Source organism: Pelophylax lessonae (assembly GCF_965119305.1).
Source record: "Pelophylax lessonae genome assembly, chromosome: 8".
Taxonomy (NCBI): domain Eukaryota; kingdom Metazoa; phylum Chordata; class Amphibia; order Anura; family Ranidae; genus Pelophylax; species Pelophylax lessonae.
Window position 1 is genome coordinate 209,164,399 of NC_138775.1, and position 23,672 is coordinate 209,188,070.

Consider the following 23,672-nt stretch of genomic DNA (forward strand, 5'->3'; position numbering starts at 1 on the left):
GGCTGCATTAAGAACCTTTTGAGGACTCTGCTAACCACTTAAGCCCCGGAAGATTTTACCCCCTTCCTGACCCGGGCCTATTTTGCGATTCGGCACTGCGTGACTTTAACGGACAATTGCGCAGTCGTGCGACGCTGTACCTAAACGAATTTGACGTCTTTTTTTCCCCACAAACAGAGCTTTCTTTTGGTGGTATTTGATCACCTGTGCGATTTTTTTGATCATGCGCTATAAACAAAAAAAGAGCTTCAATTTTGCAAAAATAACAATATTTTTCACATTTTATTATATGAAATTCCGCAAAAAAAAATGTAAAAATCAAAATTTTTTAACATTTTAGGCCAAATTGTTTTATGCTACATATATTTGGTAAAAAAAAATTGCAAAAAGCGTATTTTGATTGGTTTGCGCAAAAGTTATTGCTTTTACTAACTAAGGGAAAGATCTTTGTCATTTTTGTTTTTTTTTAAACGAGTAATGGCGGCGATCTGCGATTTTTTTTTCTTTTTATTTTTTTTTGCGGGACTGCGACATTGCGGTGTACAGATCGGACCCTTGACTGACATTTTTGACCAGTGACATTACTACAGTAATCAGTGCTATACATATGCACTGTTACTGTAAAAATGACACTGGCAGTGAAGGGGTTAATTTTTTTTTTGAGAGGGAAGGGTTAAGTGTGTCCCTAGGGGCGTGTTTCTTACTGTGATTGGATTTGGCTTGATGTGTAAGAACAGAGATCAACGTTCCTACATAGTAGAACCGTATGATCTCCATTCTTACACAGGGAAGAATGACAGGCGGCTTTGTTTACATTAGCCGCCTGCCTTTCTACCGGTGTAACGGACGAGGGGGGAGGGGCGTGAGTGAGCTGAAGCGGGAGCACGCCTCCGGCGGCTCGCCCTCGCTCCCTAGAGCCTCACAGGCTAGCGACATAGACCTATGACACTTTGCCTGTGAGGGGCTGATCGCCGCTGTAAATAGTCGTGCGGCGGTCGGCAAGTGGTTAATGACACTGCTGCATTCCTTCTTATCTGGCCTGAGTCCTGTCAAAGGTGCTTAAAGCCCATCTATTTGTCAATAGTCTCACCTTATAAAGCTGCCTAGCACAGACCTGGGATTTAAATCTGATAATTTTTGTCATGACTTGTGATTTTTGGAAAAATGAGGGTGGTACAAAGTTCAGTATGACTTCCCCATTCCCCTCAAACAGTTTGGAGTTTGTCAGACTTCATTGTCACATGGATTTGCTGGATGTAAACATTCGTGTTTGCAGAATAATCTCTCATGAGAAGAATTGTTTGTCGTTTAGTTCATGCATTCATGGCAAGCTGCCATGTAATGTCTGTAGGCAATGTCTTAGGTTCCATTTGCTTGAAACATGTACCTGTGTACTCAAATAAAAAAAGAAATACTATAGGGTATTCAGGGGAAATAATGATTTTAAAGCTAAACTTTAGGCAGGCATAAAGAAACACAATTTAATTCCTTTATTATATTTATTAAAAGTCTGAAAAGAAAAACAGAAGTACATGAATCTGTGTTGATATTAGCCTCCTGTAGTCCCTTGGAAATCGCCACTTGACTGAGAAGGGAGGTTCCTGTTGGATACATTTTCCATACATTTCTAAATCTTCCCAAGGGCTATCCTGTCCCTAAACCTGTCTTAGACAAAGAACAATTGTTGCTGAAGTTTTACTTTTAAGGCAGGCATGTCTAACCTGCGGCCTGGAACCGCAGGCAATGCGGCCCACTGCCCGCTGACAAGTTTTATTTTTTTGCTGGGGAGGAAAGAAGTTTAGTCGGGGGCACAGCCACAGCGGCTTCCAACTAACTGTAGGCAGAGGCTGCCTCGGAGGGGAGGGGAGGGAGAGCGCTGCCGGATTAAAAGCAGATGGGGGATCTCCTGCTTACCTAGCGACCGCTGTCATACGAAGTCCTGCTTCCTGGACCGGCTCCTATGATAGACAGCACATTGGAGACTTGTACTACTATCCAAGGAGCCGGTCCAGGAGGCAGGACTTCGTATGACAGCGGTCGCCGGGTAAGCGGGAGATCCCTGCTCTGTGTAATCCAGCGACTCACCTCTCTCTTCATTGCAGACTGCATTGGATGGGCATGCACTGGTAGGTTACATTGGATGGACACTGATCAGGCTGCATTGGATGGGCATGCGCTTGTGAGGCTGCATTGGATCAGCACTGATCAGGCTGCATTGAATGGACACTGATCAGGCTGCATTGAATAGGCATGCACTTGTGAGGCTGCATTGGATGGGCACTGATCAGGCTGCATTGAATGGGCACGCACTGGTGAAGCTGCATTGGATGGCACTGTTTGGGCTGCATTGGATAGGCACGCACTAGGCTGCAAGTGCCGTGCGATCCCCCAGCAGTCAGTGACAGAGCCGCTGCTTCCTGTATAGTTCCAGCTCTGTCACAGGCGGAGTGATATGAAATGCACTCCGCCTGTGACAGGAGCCCATACAGGAAGCAGCGACTCTGCTCTCTACTGCAGCCGCTGCTTCCTCCAGCAATACCCAATATCATGACCAGCAGTACCCCCATTACCAGCATTACCCACCAGCAGTAACCGCCAGCAGTAACCTCACCAGAAGTACCCGCCAGCAGTAACCGGCAGCAGTCTGCAAAATAAGTAGAAAAGGTATGTGCATTAGTGCCGGTTCACACTAGGGCGACCTGTGAGGCGACCTGGTCGCCTCACAGGTCGCCGCAGGTCGCCTCACATAGGGAAGCTGCAGACCCGTTCTAATAGGAGCGACACAAATCGCTCCGACCTAGAAAAAGGGTCCGGAGCTTCTTTGGGGCGACCCGGAGGCGACCGCCATAGACTTCAATGTTATGAAGTCTGTGGCGGCCGCTCCGAGGTCGCGGCGCGCTGCGAAGTAGCGTCGCTGCAGTGTGAACCGGCGCTTAGCGTGTGTAAATTGTTGTAATATGTTTTTTAATAACCAATTGTGTTTTGTCATAATATGTCATGTCCTTGTTCATACATGTATGAATAAGGACATTACATTTTCTGGCTGCCTAAATCATATGTGCTAGGGGTGCAACTATCCCCCAGCACATAACTGTAAATATCCCAGCATGTGCAGTGTTATTGACTACTACCACCATGACCACTTCAAATCACTGAAGTGGTCATGGTGGTCAGAGTGTTTCTTTAATATCTCTCAGAAGAAGTAAACCTCTGTATACTGATTCCATTTCATTTGATCATCCTTTAGTTGTGTTAAATTAGTGCGGGAGGGAAGGGGGGGGGGTGGCGCAGGAAGGACGTGGCGGCGTTTTATTACTTGTATACCTTAACTATAGTATATATTTTATATGCGGCCCAAGAAAATTTCTCTACACTCAACGTGGCCCAGAGAAGCCTAAAGGTTGGACACCCATGTGTTAAAGGGTTAGTTCACTTTTTTTTTTACAGAAAAAAAAAAAATACAAAGGTGAACTAACAAGTACCCCACCTCCCGGTCCTCGCTCTACGTACCTCAAGGGATGCTGAGCTGTGAGCGCCCATGCAGCCAGTTCTGGGGGTGTGAAATCCCCGCTTTTCTCCCTCTTTTCCATGCAGCGCTTCCAAGACATACCAGAGAGACTCACTGTGACGGGGTTGATCAGTCAGAATCGATCTGGTTTGTTCTGTACGGAGAAGAGGGAGAAGGACAGGGATTTCAAATCCCAGGACTGCTGGACCAGCTGTGTGAGCTCTGACAGCTCCGCATTCCCAAGGGTATTTACAGTGGGGACCTGGGGCGGGAGGGTGCACTTTGTTAGTTCACCTTTACATTTTTTTCTGTAAAGATCAACTAACACTTTAACACACATTATATAAAGGCAATGATATATTGATTTCAGGCTTTTACCTGCTACAGGCTGACATTCCAAAGCTATCTGCAAGTGTTTGCCTAAATAGGTGCAGTAGTGTGTACTATAGCATCCACCTGTATCATTTACCAAAGTGTGAGTTGTGCTTGTATCATTTTTGAATACTATTTTAGCAGGCAAGATAACTAACTATTCATTGAGCAGTCAAGGCGCCATCTTATCTTGTAATAGATCAGATGGAAAAATTTAGCAAAGGCCCTCATCTTATCTCCTGAGCTCAATCATGTGTGTCTGAACGCTGGCATAGGCCCTATGTAGATCCAGACAAACTGCCCCAATTAGTCAACGTTGATCTAATACAGCCTTTTTCAACCAGGGTGCCTTGAGGTTTTTTCAGGGGTGACTTGGCAAAATGCCTAAAAATTGCTTAAAAATTGTACACAAGCCAGCGTGTGGATGAAGCCTACCTTTTAGTTACACAAAGCCACCGGTTTTCATTGTGCACCATTACAAACTTCTAGTTGCCAGCGTTCTAACGACCATTGGCATAATTATAAAAAAGAAGGGGGGAGGGAAATAAAATGGATAATGAGATATTATGGGATCGGCATATTGGGTAAGATGTATAAAAATATATATAAGGTAACAAGTATGTTGATAACATAATATTGGTATTGATCTTGAAAAAGGCCGATACCCAATACTATAATAAGGTAGGACGGGAAAGGGAGAAAACAAACGGGACTTTGAGTGAGGTGTGTGGAGTCGGTGGTCACAGTAAAATAGTACAGTCATCTAGTAAAAAATATTAAAGATTTAATAATTTGAGTATGTGTCATATATAGGATAACATACATAATATATACAGGTTTATACAGGGTACATCAAAATTGCATATGTATGATGATACAATCAAAGGGCAATTAAGAACATCCTGAACACAAGATCATAACAAAATTGATGGGATGTACACTGGGAAAATTAGGTCATTAATGGGGAACAGTGTTAAAAAAGGTAACATGTTGGTATTGGTGGGGAGTACATCCATATTAGGCTCGACGCGTTTCGTGGATAAATTCCACTCATCAGGAGCCAATGTACCCCAAATCATCATTGTCAAGGGGGGATCAATATAAGGGGAGCGTTGTGGACAGTGATCCGAAAGGTCAAAGAGGTCTGCCCCGGGAGCTGTAGGGGCCCAACCCGCGGCCAAGGGATACCACATAGGCATTCCATAATACATAAGGGTGACTGAAGTATTGAAAAATGATACCACAGATATTAGTCTCCAAAGATTTCTACATGGATAAAGAAATTACATCGATATAAAAAATATACACTAGTAGTAACAGATATAAATTAGTAGAATCAATAGGAAGGTAAATAATATACCTAGATGAATTAATAATTTGAGTTGATCAAGGGAGATGGACAAAGTGATCTGAAAAATCTAAAAAATAGTGAAAAAAGGGACTGGTTAGTGAGGAATAAGTAAAAAGGGGATGGTTCCAGACCAAACCACCAAAAAAGGTGATAAAAAGTGCAATAGTGACAAAATGAATAAAGTGCTCAAGTGGGAAAGAATCAAAAGTGATCGAGTGAATAAGGATGTGAGGAAAGGGGAATACTAAAGAAAATTACCCGGTTTGGAATGGAAATCCGATAAATTGAAGTGATGGAGAAAAAGAGAAAAAAGAGGGAATCGGTTGGTGAGAAGTGGATAAATATTGTTTGGTTGCTAGAGTGATGGGAAGTGTGATGGTGACAAAGGAGTGCTCAAGTGAACACACGTGAAGGGAAATTGGGTGAGAAAGGTATAAAGAGAATGGAATGCCGAGGGAAATACCTAGTAGCGGCCACAGGAGGGGCTCCTAGCGTCACGTCCGCGCTCAAAAAAGTGGAGGAAACATTGTCCAGTCCAGGGCCAGATACCGTCCTGGATCGTGACACAAATGACCTCCCTTATGTATGGGCGCGAGATTGAGATTACATGACGATGTGAGGACGCTATCAAGTGACGTCACACGCACGGCATAGATGACGTGGCACCGAGGCGCAAAGGGGAAGTCGCCCACACTCCCGCGCCCGATCGAAGGACGGGCGGAAGGGGAGGAGGGAGGCCCCCGAAGCGCCTCGCAGCTCCCGGAACTGTACAACAGACCATGGGAACTGTCCAGACATATAATGACAATCTAAATGTTCCCAGTGCAGTAATACCCATGTTGGAAAAGAGCATCATAGGAATAAATGTATAATGATATAAATATAAAAATGGTAAATGCAAGCCAAAACGAAAAGGTCTGCATGAGGGCCAACCGCAAACGAACCACACACCTCCATCCCTATTAAATATTAAATACCAACATGTTACCTTTTTTAACACTGTTCCCCATTAATGACCTAATTTTCCCAGTGTACATCCCATCAATTTTGTTATGATCTTGTGTTCAGGATGTTCTTAATTGCCCTTTGATTGTATCATCATACATATGCAATTTTGATGTACCCTGTATAAATCTGTATATATTATGTATGTTATCCTATATATGACACATATTCAAATTATTAAATCTTTAATATTTTTTACTAGATGACTGTACTATTTTACTGTGACCACCGACTCCACACACCTCACTCAAAGTCCCATTTGTTTTCCCCCTTTCCCGTCCTACCTTATTATAGTATTGGGTATCGGCCTTTTTCAAGATTAATACCAATATTATGTTATCAACATACTTGTTACCTTATATATATTTTTATACATCTTACCCAATATGCCGATCCCATAATATCTCATTATCCATTTTATTTCCCTCCCCCTTTCTTTTATATACTTGATTAGGGATGGAGGTGGCTAGCCCGGGATGGGCACCGCCTCGCTCAAAGTCCCAACTGTCTTCGTTTTTTGGTTGTTTCGTTTTCGTTTTTGTTTGTCCTTTGTCACATTGCTTTAACATTGGCATAATTAGTTGATAAGGAGGATGTCAGTCACTTGCACGGCATCCTTGTTTGACCCTCCCCTGCCTCTCTCCTTTAGCTTTGGGGTCACATTAGCTGTGATGGAGACAAACTGAGGAGGAAAAGAAACTGTAGAATACTAGTCGGTACCAGTTTGCAAAAGTGTATTTTCTTTGGAAGAATAAATCACCTCTAAAGTTGAGCGTCCTAGGTGTGTGAATGTTTCTGCATTATGTAAAACTATTAGAATAGTTTTTACATTTTAGAATGGGGTGCCTCGAGACCAAAAGCCATACATTTTAAAGGGTGCCTTGACTTAAAAAAGGTTGAGAAACACTGATCTAATATTTGTGTCTATCTGAAACTTTTGCTTTACAGGGTTAGATAGATTCATTTTAGAATGTGGCTGCCGGTAGATTTAGAGTCAGTTCGTTTTTGGCTGAAATTCCACTTTAAGGTAAAAAAAAGTCCTGCTTTTAGAACCACACATACGGATTGTGCAATCTCCTTTAGATCTGTTATCAACTATGAAGTGCAAGTGCCTGCCTGCTTTGATGCTAATTGAATGGATTTGTCCTCATATTACATGGCTTTGGTATATCTAAGTGTCGGTTCACATTAGTGCGATCACAGAGATCGCATGTAATTCGGAACGCACTGCTCCTAAATTACATGTGATCTCTGTGCGGTGCAAATTTCTGCCATACAGTTTGTATGGCTGAATTTGCACCGCAATCGCACTAAACACGCACATGACCCTTTTTTTAATCCGCAGCAGAATCGGATTGCATGGTGGTTCACACTAGTGCGATCCAAATTTGTGCGAACTTGCAGATCGCACTGCAATATGTGATCTCAACTAAGGGTGTCGTTAACTTTTAATTGACATCCCCTGCGTATCGCATATGGCAGTGTGAACTGCCAGGGGTGCGGATGCGATGCGGGAACACGCTGTATATTCGCAGCGTTCCTGCATCGCAGAAATGTGAACCGGGACTCAAGGAGATTGTACACAGATTGTACAAGACTGTATGGTGCACAGTTTCTCATACAGGTTACCTCCTGAGATTGCTAGGAGTTCATTGAGCAATGAGCAGTGGTGGATTGATTATCTACCTACATTGACTGCCAATGCAAGAGGGCAGTTTTCCTTTTAATTACCAATGTTAGAGGTCGCATCTACAATCATCACTAATGTTCTAGGACACCACAATTTTACGGTCTGCCTTTCTTTTCTGCAATTGTTAGTAATTTAGGAAATATTAATAAAAAAACCTTTACAGGGGTTTGGCTACTTACTTCAGCTTATTGAACATGCTGATTATGTACCATGAGCTATAGGTATAATCCTTTTTAAGAAGGTAGTTCCCCAAAACTTGAATATAAATTCAAGAGTTCCTAAACAAGAGAAAGGCTGTTATAGTGTATAACCAGCTTTATGCCTCGTACACACACAACGATTATCGGCCGACCGATCGGCCGTCTTTTGTCCAGAGTTGTGTTTTGTTGGTTGGAATGTGCCTAGACTGCACACAAATTTTCTCGGCCAACAAAATTCTACTTTAGAAGTGATGTCATGTGCTGGTTTACTTTCCGAGGGTTTTTTCTTCTCTGAGCATGCCCAGTCTTGCTCATCAGATTTTTGTCTGCCGAAATCTTTACTGACTGACGGAAAATCGGCCGTTGTGTTGACGGCCAACAAAAATTTTATAGTCTGCACACCAGATTTTATTCGGCTGAAAAGTCGGAGTCGGTTGTCGAAAGCATCATACTAACAAGCCGAAAATCGGCCGATCAGACGTTGGCCGAAAATTCACGGCCAACTATCGACGCATGTGTACGAGGAATTCGAGTACATAGTATGCAGTGTCCATCTGTTTAAGGCCCATTCCACACGGGACTGGCTCAGAGAGCTGGAAAACCAGCCAGTGATCCCTGCTGATCAGGTGGATGACTGGTCCGTGTGTGCTCTGCTTATGCAGACCCAACACAGCCCACTCTCCTCTATGGGGCAGTTGGAAATAAACAGATCACCTGTCTGTTTACACTCGACTGCCATCCAATCCTATCCACTAGATGGAAGGGGAATGTTTTTAGCTGATTGGATTGGATTCAGTGGATGTAAATGGACACATGTTAATTTATGCCCCCTGCTCCATAGAGGAAAATGGAGGGCCCAATTGGGTCCCCCTAAAAATAAAAAACCGAGAGGTGGAAACCTATCGATCTGCTCGTGCAAAAGAGACCTAAGAGCTAGGTTACAGTGCAGCCAGTGTCTATCAATTTGACATTCCCTAGCCAGACAAGCTACTGTTGCACCTTCAAGTAGCAGGGCCCCAGCAGGATAGCCATTAAAATAAAAGTCACTGCCAGCTGGATGCTGAAAACTCCTGTCCACTGAGTAAGGCTCCGTTTCCACTATTGTGGCTACAAAGTCGCGCTACTTCTAGCGCGACTTTGTAGTGAGACTTGTTTGTGGCTACTTCTGGGGACTTCAGTGCGACTTGTCCCTCATTACAGAAGGAAGTCGCACTGAAGTCGGCTCAAAAGTAGTGCAAAAACTATTTTTCAAGTCGCTGCGACTCAAGTCGCAGCAGTTAGAACGGGCCAAATTGAAATTAATGGCTTTTGACTTGCTCTTGAATGGCTTTGACTTGCCAAATTGAAATGAATGGCTTTTGACAAGTCGCAATAGTGGAAACGGAGCCTTAACCATAGAGTGCCCTGATCATTCAGTTCATCACACCCTCTCACCCTGGAGTTTGGTAGGCATTGCACAAATATCCAAAAGTCATTGCCTGTATCATTTTTTAGCACTTATGTGGGCCCTCTGAATAGTCTGTCACTTAGGACTCTCCATATTAGCAGGTTGGAGTTAGCTGTCAGACCAAAGATAAAGGAAATGTAGGTGCAGTTAAGCTCTTGTTAATGTTAACCTAAACTGCATTCCTCTTTTTTTTTTTCATTGTTTTATGACCACATAGTGATAGATTTTATTTTTAGTGTTGAACTTTGGTTCTATTCAAGAGGCCGTAAGGATGTGCCTGCATTTTGTATTGAATTACTAATGGAAGAAAAATGACTTTTCTTCAATTTAGGTCCATGTAGTACCCAGATCCAGACCTTGATTTATGTCCATCAGACTGCCGCTGTTTGTTGTGCACAGCTGTGTCGTTACACTACCGGTGGGAATAATTCCTCCTGTTCAAATGAACCGGATCCAGACTGATAGCATTTTTGTGACAAGTCTTTACTTGGCTCTTCGCCCAGGCAGAGAGGCGAGGGATGTGTAATGAATTGAATCAGAAGGCTCTTGGAGTTGAAGCGTTGTCCTCCCTGATAGCTCATGTTGAAGTCTCATTAGACCTGGCTGGGTTGGGCTCCCTTGCATCCTTTCTACAAATGACAGAAGCACACACTGTTAATCTTTTGTAAATATATACTGTACATAGTGTAGTTTGCTTGTGTTTTGTTCCAAGATTATTCTAACTGATCAAAATTGTTTTGTTCATTCCCACTAATGAACCTCACCCAGTACCCCCTGAGGACAACATAGGCGTAACTTATCTTCAATATCTACAACACACCTACTTGTCATTCTGTAAAACAATGGGGAGTCTTCATTCTATAATGGGAAGAAAAGACTTGACCTACCTCTAATTTACATTGAAAGCCCAGTTTTTACAGTCAGTTGTTTGTTTATGATCATGTCTATTTATCAGTATTGCAAGGTTGTACTGTGTTTGTGCCTCATACACACGATAATCGGACGACTTATCGTTTGCATTTTGTTGCATAATACTAATATCAAATTCAACAATGCGTACTAAACGTATGTTTTTTTTTCATACGATTCCGGAAAAACTTCCTGGTTGCGTAGCTACGTATCGGATAGTGTAAAACAAAAACAATGGCAGCCAGGCTTTTTCCGGGTTATTTTCATCTTTCTGATCATGCGTGATCTTTGTTTATCAGATGCATACTGTACCGATTAAACGATTAAACGATTGTTGTTCGATAGGCTATCGTACGACAAAACTTTTAGTTTTTGTCCCTTCGGTTTTGTTGGACGAAATGTCGTGATCGGCTGTCAAAAGCTGTGTACTAACGATCAGATTATCGTGCGATCAATTCGAAAGCAATTTTTTTTCTGTACGATTATCTGATCATGTGTACAAGGCATTAGGTTCAGATTTCCAACAAAAAATCACGATATGCATTATATTACCCTACAACAAACATTCAGCATTCTCTATGCAGCAGGGAAGAGCCCACACACGATTTTAAAATACCCAACACACATTTCTGATGCTCCATGTCAGGGATAAATGGGGGTATACAGCTGAATACTGCATTTAGATGACTAGGGCCTGTATTGTTTAGAACAGGGGGTCTCCAAACTTTCTAAAGAAACAGCCAGTTTACTGTACTTCAGGCTTTAGGGGGCCTGACTGTGCCCAGCAGGACTCAACAATGCCCAATCTTTGGTATTAGGGAGAGAAATAGTTGGTGTCAGTGGAAGAAATAGCGCTCCATTGTTGGTGTCAGCAGCAGGAATTATGCCTCACGGGCTGGATAAAGGCAAGCAAAGGGCCGCAGTTTGGAGACCACTGGTCCAGAAGATAGTAATACTACTACATTTAGGCACATATAGGCCATATGGTGGGACCAAATCCCCATTTTTATTAATGGATTGTCTTCATATTTGATAGTCATTTCTTTTGCATGTGTGCGCTATTCTTTTTTAATATGCATGTCACTTGGTTCATAGCTGTACCAGCTTTAGAAATACATGTTCAGGGTTTGCTCCTCCAACTTTTTGCTTGTTTAATACTACTACATTACCTTCAATAAAAGCTGAACTTTTTTGTAACACAAGTTAGCCTGTTCATATACTATAGAATTTCATTAAAAAATACTAATTTTAATAACGATTTTCTAATCACTAATGGGGTTAAATCAACATTCCTTTTTTTTGTGGTGTTTGTTTGGGAATGTCCATTCACTCCAAAACTGAATATTAGAATTGAATGTTTTTTTTTTAATTCTTTTAAATAATAGGAGGGCGAGGCCAAGCTGTGTTGAGTGTGTCTAAGGACGCACACAAGCCGGTTTGAGAGAGCGCCCACATAAGTGCCCCTATAGCACGGGGCTTGCTATCTGGTCACTTGGAAGAAGAGGCAGTGGATGGCACCAGCAGGGTATCACCGAAGAGGTAAGGGATCACCCAGTGCAGTACTATTGCACAGACAGGTAAACATCGTTTTTAAAGTGATTGTAAAGTTTCATGTTTTTTTTGTTTTAAATAACAAATATGTTCTATTTACCTGCTCTGTGTAACGGTTTTGCACAGGGCAGACCGGATCCTCTTCTTCTCGGGTCCCTCTTCTGTGCTTCTGTCCCCTCCCTCCTGTCCAGTGCCCCTCACAGCAAGCAGCTTGCTATAGGGGCACCCGAGTCAAGCTGGGGCTCCCTGTCTCTATTCAGACACGGAGCTTCTGCTCGGCCCCGCCCCTCTCTCTCCTGATTGGCTAACTGACTTTGTCAGCAGTTGGCGCCAATGGCACTGCTGCTGTGTCTCAGCCAAACAGGAGGGAGAATCCTGGACGGCTGAGGGACTCGTGGACATCACTGGATAAAGACGGGGCTCAGGTAAGTATGGGGTGCTGGGGCGGCTGCTACGCACAGAAGGCTTTTTATCTTAACCACTTCCCGACCACCCGCCGCCTTTTTACTGCGGCGGGGTGGCTCTCCTGCGCAAACTGCCGTAGGTCTATGTCGGTCGCGCGCAGGAAGCTGGGGAGGCTGATGCACGGGTCAGGCGGCTTCGATTGCCGCCTGACACCCGCGATTTCTCCCCGCTGAGAGAGAAGGACGGGCAGCTGTTGTAAACACAGCCGACCGCTCTTCTCCCTGAAATGATCACAGAGCTCATGTGATCCTTCTATATAGGATCACATGTCTCTATGGTAATTTCATAAGCCACACCCCCCCCCACAGTTAGAATCACTCCCCTAGGCTCACATTTAACCCATTGATCACCCATAGGGTTAACCCCTTCCCTGCCAATGGCATTATTACAGTAACAGTGCATATTTTTAGCACTGATTACTGTAGTAATGTCACTGGTACCCCCAAAAGTGTCAAAAATGTCAGTTAGGGGTCCGATCTGTCTGCCACAATGTCGCAGTCTCACAAAAAATCGCCGCCATTACTAGTAAACAATAAAAATTACACAAATATTTCCCTTAGTTAGTAGACACGATAACGTTTGCACAAACCAATCAAAATACGGGTATTGCGATTTTTTTTTTTTTTTTTTTACCAAAAATATGTAGCAAAAAACAAATGGCCTAAAATGTTAAAACATTTTGATTTTTAAATTTTTTTTTCAGAATGTCATATAGCAAAATGTGAAAAATGTTTTTTTTTTTTTTTTTCAAAATTGTCGCTCTTTTTTGTTTATAGTGCAAAAAATACAAATCGCACAGGTGATCAAATATCACCAAAAAAACGCTCTATTTGTGGGAAAAAAAGGACGCCAATTTTTTTGGGTACAGCGTCGCACGACCGCGCAATTGTCTGTTCAAGTAACGCAGTGCCGAATCGCAAAATAGGGCCTGGTCATTATGGGGTAAATCCTTCCGGTCTTAAAGTGGTTAATGCACAGAATGCATTAGGACAGCCTTTCTCATTCTTTTCAACACAGAGGAACCCTTAAAATACAACTACAACTCATGAGACATTAGTGTGACAGTCAGTGGGAAGAATGCTCCTTAGTCTTGTCATCATTGGGAAGAACTATCCCCTTACAGATAGCTAAAAGGGACAATGGTGTCATTGGAAACTTATCTGAGAGGCAGAAATTGTCCATTGCTCAAGGAACCCCTAGCAACTTTAGGAGGAACCCTGGTTGAGAAACTCCGTATTAGGATAAAAAATCTTCTGCCTTTACAACTCCTTTTCTTAAGAAAATTGGGACTTTAGTAGCACTTTAAGCAGCCTTAACGCAATGCTCGCTATGATACAATAAAACGCACGTCAACCCATTGCACGAGACTGCAGTAGTGTGGATGGGTCCTAAATTGGTTGCAAATTTATCTATTTATTTATTTCATTTCATGTACTTATATAGCACCATCAATTTACACAGCGCTTTACATATATATTCTACATTCACATCAGTTGCTACTCTTGAGTGCTGGTTCACATTAGTGCGATCAAAGAGATCGCATGTAATTCGGAGCGCACTGCTCCTAAATTACATGCGATCTCTGTGCGGTGCAAATCTCAGCCATACAGTTTGTATAGCTGAATTCGCACCGCAATCGCACTAAACACGCACCTGACCCTTTTTTGGTCCGCAGCAGAATCGGATCGCATGGTGGTTCACACTAGTGCGATCCGATTCTGTGCGAACTTTCAGATCGCACTGCGATATGCGATCTGACCTGGGGGTGTCGTTACCTTCTAATTGATACCCCCTGCGTATAGCATATGGCAGTGTGAACTGCCAGGGGTGCGGATGCGATGCGGGAACGCTGCATATTCGCAGCGTTCCCGCATCGCAGAAGTGTGAACCGGGACTTAAGGAGCTTACAATCTAAAGCATTTTTCATCAATCCTGATGCTGAAACATTTGTTTTCATTTTGTTATTAACCCCTATAATGCCTCATAATCACAACAGATGCTTGGATGGTCGGTGTAACTTCTAAATAAAGGGCCTTGTGTGTGTGATCTTAGAGCAGGTATAACACCCTGTCTGTCTATTTATTTATCTATTTAAATTAAATCTTAAGGATATCCTGGATATTTAAGCAGCTTGTGAGCAGTTTCCTGTATTGCATTGACTTAGGTTACAGTTTTGTAACCATATATCAGTTGAGACCTGTAAATCTATCTAGACCTGCAAGTTTTTCAGGACACTCCTACAATGTGTTTGTAAAATCCTCCAGCGTACATGACAAAATGCTTCACAGTGACTGCTCATGTTAGCTTCAAGCCATTCAGACAGTTGTCGTCCCAAGAATTATTGATTTTATTGCAAAACTACAGTGTGTGTGTAAATCCTTGCCTATTTTTTTTTTTAACAGTAGCGTGTTTAATAAATTAGTACAATAGTACACAAAAACAGAGGAACAATACAAGCCAAACAGGTGATCAAGAACAGAATAGTCCGTGGAACAAACGTATGCATGGTTTATGGCAATAACAGTACAAGGAAATCATAAAATGATATTAAAGTCTCATTTTTGTTTTTTTGCTTAAAAATAACAAACGTGTTATACTTACCTGCTCTGTGCAGGGGTTTTGCACAGTCCTCCTCTTCCCAGGTTCCTCTTCAGCCCTCCTTCCTGATGAGTGCCCCCACAGCAAGCAGCTTGCTATGGGGGCAGCCGATCCACAGCTCCGCATTTCCATTCAGACACGGAGCCGCAGCTAAGCCCCGCCCATCTCTCTCCTCATTATCTCACTGACTTTGACAGCAGCAGGATCCAATGGCGCTGCACTTTTGTCTCAGCCAATGAGGAGGGGAGTCTGGGGCAGCCGAGTCTCTCCCGCAACATGGATGGATCAAGATGGGCTCAGGTAAGTATTAGCGGAGCTGAGGGGGGCTGCTGCACACAGAAGGGTTTTTTTTAACTTAATGCACAGAATGCATTAAGATAAAAAACATTCTGCCTTTACAATCACTTTACAGCGTTAGACAATAGAAAAAAGTGCCTCAGGTGGGGGGTAGGATGAACCGGAGAGAGAAACCGGGAAGGGTAAAAGGAAAAGAAAAAATGGGGGGAGGGAAAAGAGTGGGGGAAGGGGGTGCGTGCTTTAGACCAGTGATGGCGAAAACCTTGGCACCCCAGATGTTTTGGAACTACATTTCCCATAATGCTTATGCACTCTGCAGTGTAGTTGAGCATCATGGGAAATGAAGTTCCAAAACATCTGGGGTGCCAAGGTTCGACATCATTGCTTTAGACTGTTATACCTTGAGCATCAATCCAGCTGCTCCATATTTCGTCGAATTTTGCAGGCCAGTTCCTGCTCCCATAAGTGATTTTGTAGAGCGGAAGACACCCCTTTAATAGCTGCCTTCCAGCTAGATACCATGGAAAGGGCTGGTGATGTCCATTTAAGCAAAATTTCCCGTCTCGCAGTGTAAGAAGAAAAAAAATAAACAACTTGGTGTGTTTAGTGGTCTCCACTAGACCAATGGGACCCAGTAACAAAATGAAAGGGTTCACTGGTATGGTCATATTACTGACTGCGTTGATAGTGGTCAGAATTGTCTCTCTTTATGACAAGTGGCACTCTGATCTCCCATCTCTTTCAGAAAATGATTGGAAGCATTGCCTTGTGCAATATGTCCCGACTATGATTTCTGCTTGGGAGCAATTTATTTGAATATAACTTATTTATAGGGTATATTATATCCTTGCCTATTTGTAATCCGGTCCAGTCACATGATCTTGTAGTTCCAGCTTGAGGAGTGCTCAAGAATGGCCATAGGCTTCCATAGCCCAGCAGTTGTCGGCATTCCTTCCTCTCCCCTACAGCAGCCGCTCACTGACACAGGGAAGCCAAAGCTGTGGGATCATGTGACAAGACCAGAGGAAAAAAGTATATAAATACACGCATATTCTTTTATACAGGTTAGACTGGGTGGGTAGGAGTTGGAAGGGAGGGAACATTTTTAAGAACAGATAGTATTAGGCCCTTCTTCCACTTTAGTACAGTACAGAACAGATAGTCTTCAAGATTCAGAACAGTTTTTTTCAACATAAGTTACAGTTGCATGGATTTTGGATTGAGGAAGTCTTCTTTAACTTACCAGGTACCATACCCTGACATGATGCTGCAGTGGGACCACTGATATGGACTGGCCATAGAGGCTTCATCCTTTACAAGAGAGAAAACTGTATTAGAACTTGATGTAATACTGTGTGCTGTGATTATTATAGTGCATAACGTCCCAAACACAAGCCTACTGCCAATCTCTTTTGTGCAGTAGATCTTTCCATTAACAAGTATGTTTGGTTTGGTTGAGCATGCATGTTTGTGACTGTGTAGGACGGAGGGGGATGAACTACCTGATGTTGCTGGCTCTAGCTCATCTTATTACAGAAATTTGCATAAACATCATGTAGCAGTCATATTGAGTACAGCAATTCGTAAACTATATTTGTCCATTTTCAGTTTACAAGATTTGATTGATTGCAGCTTGTCAGTGGGAGGCAAAGCATTAAAGTAGTATTAAACTCTTAGGCAGGCCATAGACGGTGCAAATTTTTGCAGGAAAGAAATTTGCACGATTCCCCCATCAACACAGACAGTGCTGATAGGGGAATTACCCCTGCTGAGTAATTGTCCGCTGCTGGCGGGAGGGGGAGCCATCCCCGCTGGGAGAAGACAGTGATTATTGCTAGTGATAATCGCAAGTGAAACCGGCAGGCTGGTTGTACCCAAGTTAATAAGTCTATCAACTTGGTTCATTTAGCCTGCCCACACATGGTCTGAATCTCAGCCTTTTACTGCTGAACCAGTTGAGATTCGAACTATATATGGCTGGCCTTCGCTTATTTTAATTTTACATATTGAGCACAACAAAAGAAATATTCCATGGTAAAGTATTTGATAAAATTCTTATCCCAGCACTTGTAGTTTACACATTTCAATGCTACTTGCTCTCCTCTCTCTGTGCCACTTCCCTGAATTTCCAGTCTTCACAGGGAAGAGCTAAAGCTAGGTTTAGACATGCAACTAAACTGTCCCGTCTCTGAAATGCGTCCTGTATTCAGAACACTTTTTAGAGGTGATTGACAGGTGGTGGGAGACAATGTAGTGCCTCCTCATTGCCTGTCTTAACCTGGTAAAAAGCGTTTTTAACACCCTCAAACCGCAACTCTAAACACGCCCTTACAGTGGGTAATGCTGTCTGTTAGCCAGGAGGAGGTGAGGAGCTTGTCTTGCCATGCTAAGTGTTGGGGCTGTGTGTTTTTATTGATGCACACAGTGTAGGGAGACACAACTCTAGTCCCACCATGCGAGGTTGGCTCCATAGGATGCCGCTAGAGAAACAGGAAACATGGGGCAGTGATCATGGCACTAACTGAAAATGGAACATCAGCAAGAATTAAAACATTAAGAATCTGCAGTAAGTGATTAAATGAGCTGGGAGAGTGCTGAAAAAACGAAAGAAATTCTAGTAGACTGTACCCTTCAATGAGGGCTCATGTACACAGGGAAGTTGAAAACCTCATCTGAAAGCAGGAAATTGAGCATTTGAGGTTAGAAGCGTTTTTAATCACTTACCTACTGTGCACTTTTACCCCCTTCCTGCCCAGGCCAATTTATAGCTTTCTGCGTTGTCACACTTTGAATGACCTTTGGGCAGTCATGCAACACTGTACCCAAATGAAATTTTTATCAATTTTTTTCACACAGAGCTTTCTTTTGGTGGCATCATATCACTGCTGAGGTTTTTTTTTATTTTTTGTTAAAAAAATGAAAAAAAGACTGATAATGTTGAAAAAAAAATGTTTTTCTTCGTTTCTGTCAGTAAATATTGTAAATAAGTATTTTTTCTTCTTCACTGATGTGTGCTGATGAGGCGTCACTATGAGGAGGCACTAATATGCAGCACTGATAGGTGGTACTGATAGGTGGCACAGATAGGCGGCACTATTAGGCACTTATTGGCGGCACTGGTGGGCAATGATGGGCAGCACTGGTGGGCAGCACTGACTGGCATCACTAATGGGCACTGATTGGTGCCACCAATGGTTCACTGATTGGTGTCACTGATGGGCACTGCTGGGGCTATACTGTAATCAGGGCACTGATGATCAGTACCCTGATTACCTGTACAGGTCTCCCCTATGAGGAGATGCTGCTGATCGGCTCTCCTCACCACACTCTCTGTCAGTAGGGTCAAACGTAATCGTCTTTTTACCGAGATCGGGGTCACGCCGTGTCCTAGAGAGTGGCGGTTTTGGGGCTCCATCAGAACGAGAGTGCATCGGGAAGTGATTAAAGATAACCTCAGGAGACCGTCCCAAATAATAAGGTCAATTATTAACCATTCTGTGAGAGAAGAGAGCAACAGCAGAGAGAGCAGTGTGTTAGTAGATAGCTGTCTGGGTTTTTGTGTTTTCCCTTTGGATCCCATCATGAGCATGTGTGAGGAAATGCTCCTGGCATTGATGTTGCTGAGGCTCCGAAGACATAGAAAATTTTGTGAGAGGACCAGAGTTCCTCATTACTGGACTCTTCCATTGATGCAGGCAACATTTTTATATGTTCAAAAATTATCAGAAATATTTTCCCCTTTAAAAACGCTCATAAACGTAAACGCCCAAAAAAACTGGTTACCGCGTGTACAGGTATTTGGCGTTTGAAATGCCATTTATCTACAGTCCCGTACGCGATTTTTCTGCTTTCAAAAAAATGCCGGTAACCTCAACTGCCTCTAAACTACTATAAATGAGGGGGTGTACATGTACACATAACATAACATACAGGAGAGTTTGGGGGCTGCTGAAAAAAACGCCCATCTCCACCTAAACTTCAGGTTAGCAGCTGTAGTGTACATGAGGCCTACTGAAAGTCTAGTAGCCTGTACCCTTCAATAAGAAGTCACCTTTCACTGATCGGACATCAATTGAAGTGGAATGAAAGCATTGGATGGGAGGAGAAGGGTGGAGTTCATTATATTGAAATAAAATAATGAAAGGTCTCTTCACTTTCCATATCGGCACTATCTGTATTTCTTTATTGGGTAAACCTATTGATCAGCTGCTCTTATTACTTTTGTGAATTTGTGTAACACAAGTTGCAAATAGCGAATATGTAAGAGACAGTAAACTGGATTTTGTGTAGACAGAACATGTTTTGCAATTTATTCTCCTCACATTAGCTTTGCTGCTGCTGTAGGTTCTAGAAATAAGCGACGTGGCAATGATGGAGTATATTTGTTTCCACTCATGTGCCTGTCATGCTCACTGTAATCATCTGTGTGCTTTTCCATTAAGTAGAGTTTATTTTCCTGTATCTGGTTGGAAAGTACTGATTGATATTGTATATCCGTCAATCAATCTACTCATGCCCTTACAGCAACAGTACACTAAATATAGAAATGCAACACCAAGTTCAGCCTATAATCATTCCTGACACAAACATGGTGCACTTGTGAACAGGTTTCCTTTTATTAGTAATTGTTCACATATCTTTTTATGAAAGGAGGTAAGTTTAGCTGCCAGGAAAAGATCACTCTGATTTCTGGTACCTACAGAGCCCTGACACTGCCCACTCTTTTGTCATGGGAAGCGGGACGGACAAGGAGTCTCCTGGCCCAACAATGTAACTTTGAAGCACAGTGGGCAGATCAGACTAGTCTTCCCATGTCCACCCACTGAAGCGGGCAACAACATAGTGACATCACGCTTGCTTTTAAAGGACTTAAAGAGGAGAATGTACAAGACCGGTGGTTGGGGGTAAAATGGGCATATTAGCCACCAGTGTAAACATATAAGAGTGCATGAAAGAGTGCTGGATTTCTCAATAGCAACAGGACTATACACAAAACCGCTGAGAAGTTATTGACTGGTATGGAAGCACCTTTACTTATATATACAAAAAATGTTACCCTGGAATTCTGCTTTAAACCTAGCCATACACTGCATAGATGGAGAAATCTTCCCCACTGGGTATTGTATTAAAGCACAAGCCTGAATACCCAAACAGCGACTGCATCTGATAGGGTATAGTCACTGTTCGGCTGTTAATTTTCTATTCTGCTCACACAGTTTTAAAGGTGACATACAGCCAAAGCTCATTTGGCTGCACTTGTACTGTGGATCACAGGAGTGCTGTTCATTCTGCACTCCTGTGACCAGTTTTCAGCAGACAGCGGGCTGAAGTCCATTGTCTGCTGACTTCACAGAGCCGGTCCAGGCTCAGGCAAGATCACGACAATGAAGTTGGGATCCACCCACATGCCTGGATGGGCACCTGGCTCAGCCTCTTAGCGAGCCGTTGAGAGCCTGAGCCTCCCCCTCCACAGCCCATCGCTCCAGTGAGCGCAGGAGGGGGCAGAGCAGAGAGCTGTGACTGACAGTCAGCAGCTCTCTGCTAGGGGAACTGTGAGAACCGGGCGATCTGCAGTGTTAGATCACTTGATTCTCAGTGTTCTAGGCATCGGGGGGGGGGGGCTGATTCTGTATCCACCTAGGTAAGTGTGATTCGAGAAAAATCTAATTTGCATGCATCTCTTTTAAATTTACTTTTGCAAACCAGATGGTGTGGACAAGGCCACTTGCAACTCTTATTATGGCTGATTCAGCAGGTATTGGCTGAAATTCAAGCCAGGGCTGTATGTGATCACTGATTTATGTTCAGGTTGAGGTTAGCCTTTTTTTGACAATAGTCTGTAGGTTAATACTTTCAGGAATGGTTACCGTGCTGAAAAATGTAATTTTACGATCTTTCGGAGAACCAGCAGCTCTCTTAATTTCAAGGTTGCATTGCCATTCACAAATGCAGACTCATACGCAAAGTCCCTCAACACACAAACATTTATAGTCTGCTTTAACATATTGGATAAAACTGAGGTTCCTGTTGCACACATTTGAGAGGCCATATCTTGGAGGTGGAACAGCAACACACCAGAAGCTTAGACTCACTCAATGGCAGTGGACCTCCAGTGTGTTTCTCTACCAAATCCAACAAAGCAAAAAATGTCAGCTGCTCAGATCAGAGCTCTACCCTGTATATGAATGGGCTGAGTGCTATAATTTCAATGGTCAAAGCCAGAACTTGTGTGGGGCAGTGATTCGCAGAGAGACATAGAGAAACCGTCTTTTAGGCTTGGTTCACTATTACCGATGCAGCTCACAGCAAGGATACTGATACGTAATTTTTCTCCATTTCAGGGATTAATCAGGCCTGAATTTTTGCCTAAAATCGGCCCTGAAACTGAGCCAAAGACGCACAGGACCCCTGTGCAATCTGCCCTGCGGCCATCACGGAGATGTGTGAACCGCCTCCATTGAGAGCCAGGCACACTCTTCTGTCATGTGAATTAGATGTGGGGAAACCCGCATCTAATTCGCACTTGTGTGAACCCAGCCTTACAAATTAAACATGACCACCACCACTCTTCCACTGCTCCAGAAACACAGGAATAGGACTTTTGTGGTTGCATCAGAGAATGGGTCTAAAATAAGGAAAGAGTCCAGCACCGTGAGCACCGTCCAGTCCATCACCGTGAGCACCGTCCAGTCCATCACCGTGAGCACCGTCCAGTCCAGCACCGTGAGCATCGTCCAGTCCAGCACCGTGAGCACCGTCCAGTCCAGCACCGTGAGCACCGTCCAGTCCAGGACCGTGAGCACCGTCCAGTCCAGCACCGTGAGCACCGGCCAGTCCAGCACCGTGAGCACCAGCCAGTCCAGTACTGTGAGCACCGTCTAGTCCAGCACCGTAAGCACCGTCCAGTCGAGCACCGTGAGCACCGTCCAGTCGAGCACCGTGAGCACCGTCCAGTCCAGCACCGTGAGCACCGTCCAGTCCAGCACCGTCCAGTCCAGCACCATGAGCCATTGCTTCTACCTATTCACTGCTCATGGTATTGCTTTTTCCTCAATGCATATTTTTGCTTACTTGACTTATTTGCTTTCTTACCTCTACTATATAAGCTCTGACTGGCACAAAGAAAAGTTCTGTTTCATATAGGTTGATTTACTAAAGGCCAATAGACTGTGCACTCTGCAGTTGCCCAAGAGCTTAGTAAATGAGGGGACGCTCTGCTGACTTCCATCCTCCAATCATGTGCAAGCAAAAATGCTGGTTTTATTTTACATTTTCCTTGCAGTGGGTATTCTTTGTGAAGTTAAGCTTCACCTCATTTACTAAGCTCTGGAGCAATTGCATTGTGCAAAGTACAGAGTTTTTTTTGTAGTTAATCACCCCATAGTATGTAGGCATCACTGTCATACTCATCCTGCTTCACTGATCTCAATTTGTAGGTATGGAGTATTTTTAGTTTTTGAGTTGTTATAAAGTGACCTAAAAGTTATTTTTATACTCAAACATTTTACTAAATCCATGATCTAATATTTTAGGCTTTTATCATCAGAAATTGGTTTGGTTATCTTGTGTGCTATTTTTTATATGACTAAACTGCAGTATGTAATGCGTAGTTAAACCTACCGAGCCTTGAGCAGACGCCCCTGGCAGTGATGCGTCACATCCCTGGGGTCTTCAGACTGCTCAGTTACATATTCCTGCAAAATACAAATGTTTTTAATGAAAAAATAGAACCAAATTTTTTAAAAGCTGCAATATACCTGCAAAATCAATGTGTACATGACTTTGTATAAGATCCACTGTCTCCACCTGCTGACCAGTTATGTGTATTGCGTCAACAAAGCAATTCTGTATTTGGCAGACCTGTACAAGTATGTGAAAGAAAACACATTCATAGGGCAGGTGAGACGTCTTATCCTATAATTATTGTTAGGCATTGTGTTTTATAATAAACACCAGATCTGCTAAATGTATCACATACTTAGAAGATGTCAGCTAATTCTGTATATTTTCCTTGTGAATCATAGTATTTAGGATGCATGTTGAGTATAACAACTGTCCATACATGGCCTGATAGATGCAAGTGGTGTGACCAGGACTGAATTAAACACCAAGGGAATGCGGTTCCACAGAGTTGTTCCCTGGCTAGCATGCCCTTTAATGGATAGATGCACTTTAAAACAAATTGCACTTATTCTTTTTGCACCTTTGCCCTGAGCTAAACGATCACACCCACCCCCTATAGAGATGTTTACCTACCGAGATCTGACTGCCATGGCCTC

The 23,672-nt window shown here is 43.1% G+C and overlaps 1 protein-coding gene and 1 long non-coding RNA gene across 3 annotated transcripts in view; one reads left to right on the top strand and one right to left on the bottom strand.

Annotated features, from left to right (window-relative positions):
- Positions 1–23,672, top strand: part of PIGC (phosphatidylinositol glycan anchor biosynthesis class C) — a 61,378-nt gene that overhangs the window by 22,933 nt on the left and 14,773 nt on the right. The gene's annotated exons all lie outside the window — the stretch shown is intronic.
- On the bottom strand, positions 9,914–23,079 carry LOC309561906. The gene is made up of 3 exons (XR_014225604.1): positions 23,014–23,079; positions 16,637–16,704; positions 9,914–10,202 (listed from the first exon to the last, which is right to left on the bottom strand). It is a non-coding gene; the product is annotated as an uncharacterized lncRNA (long non-coding RNA).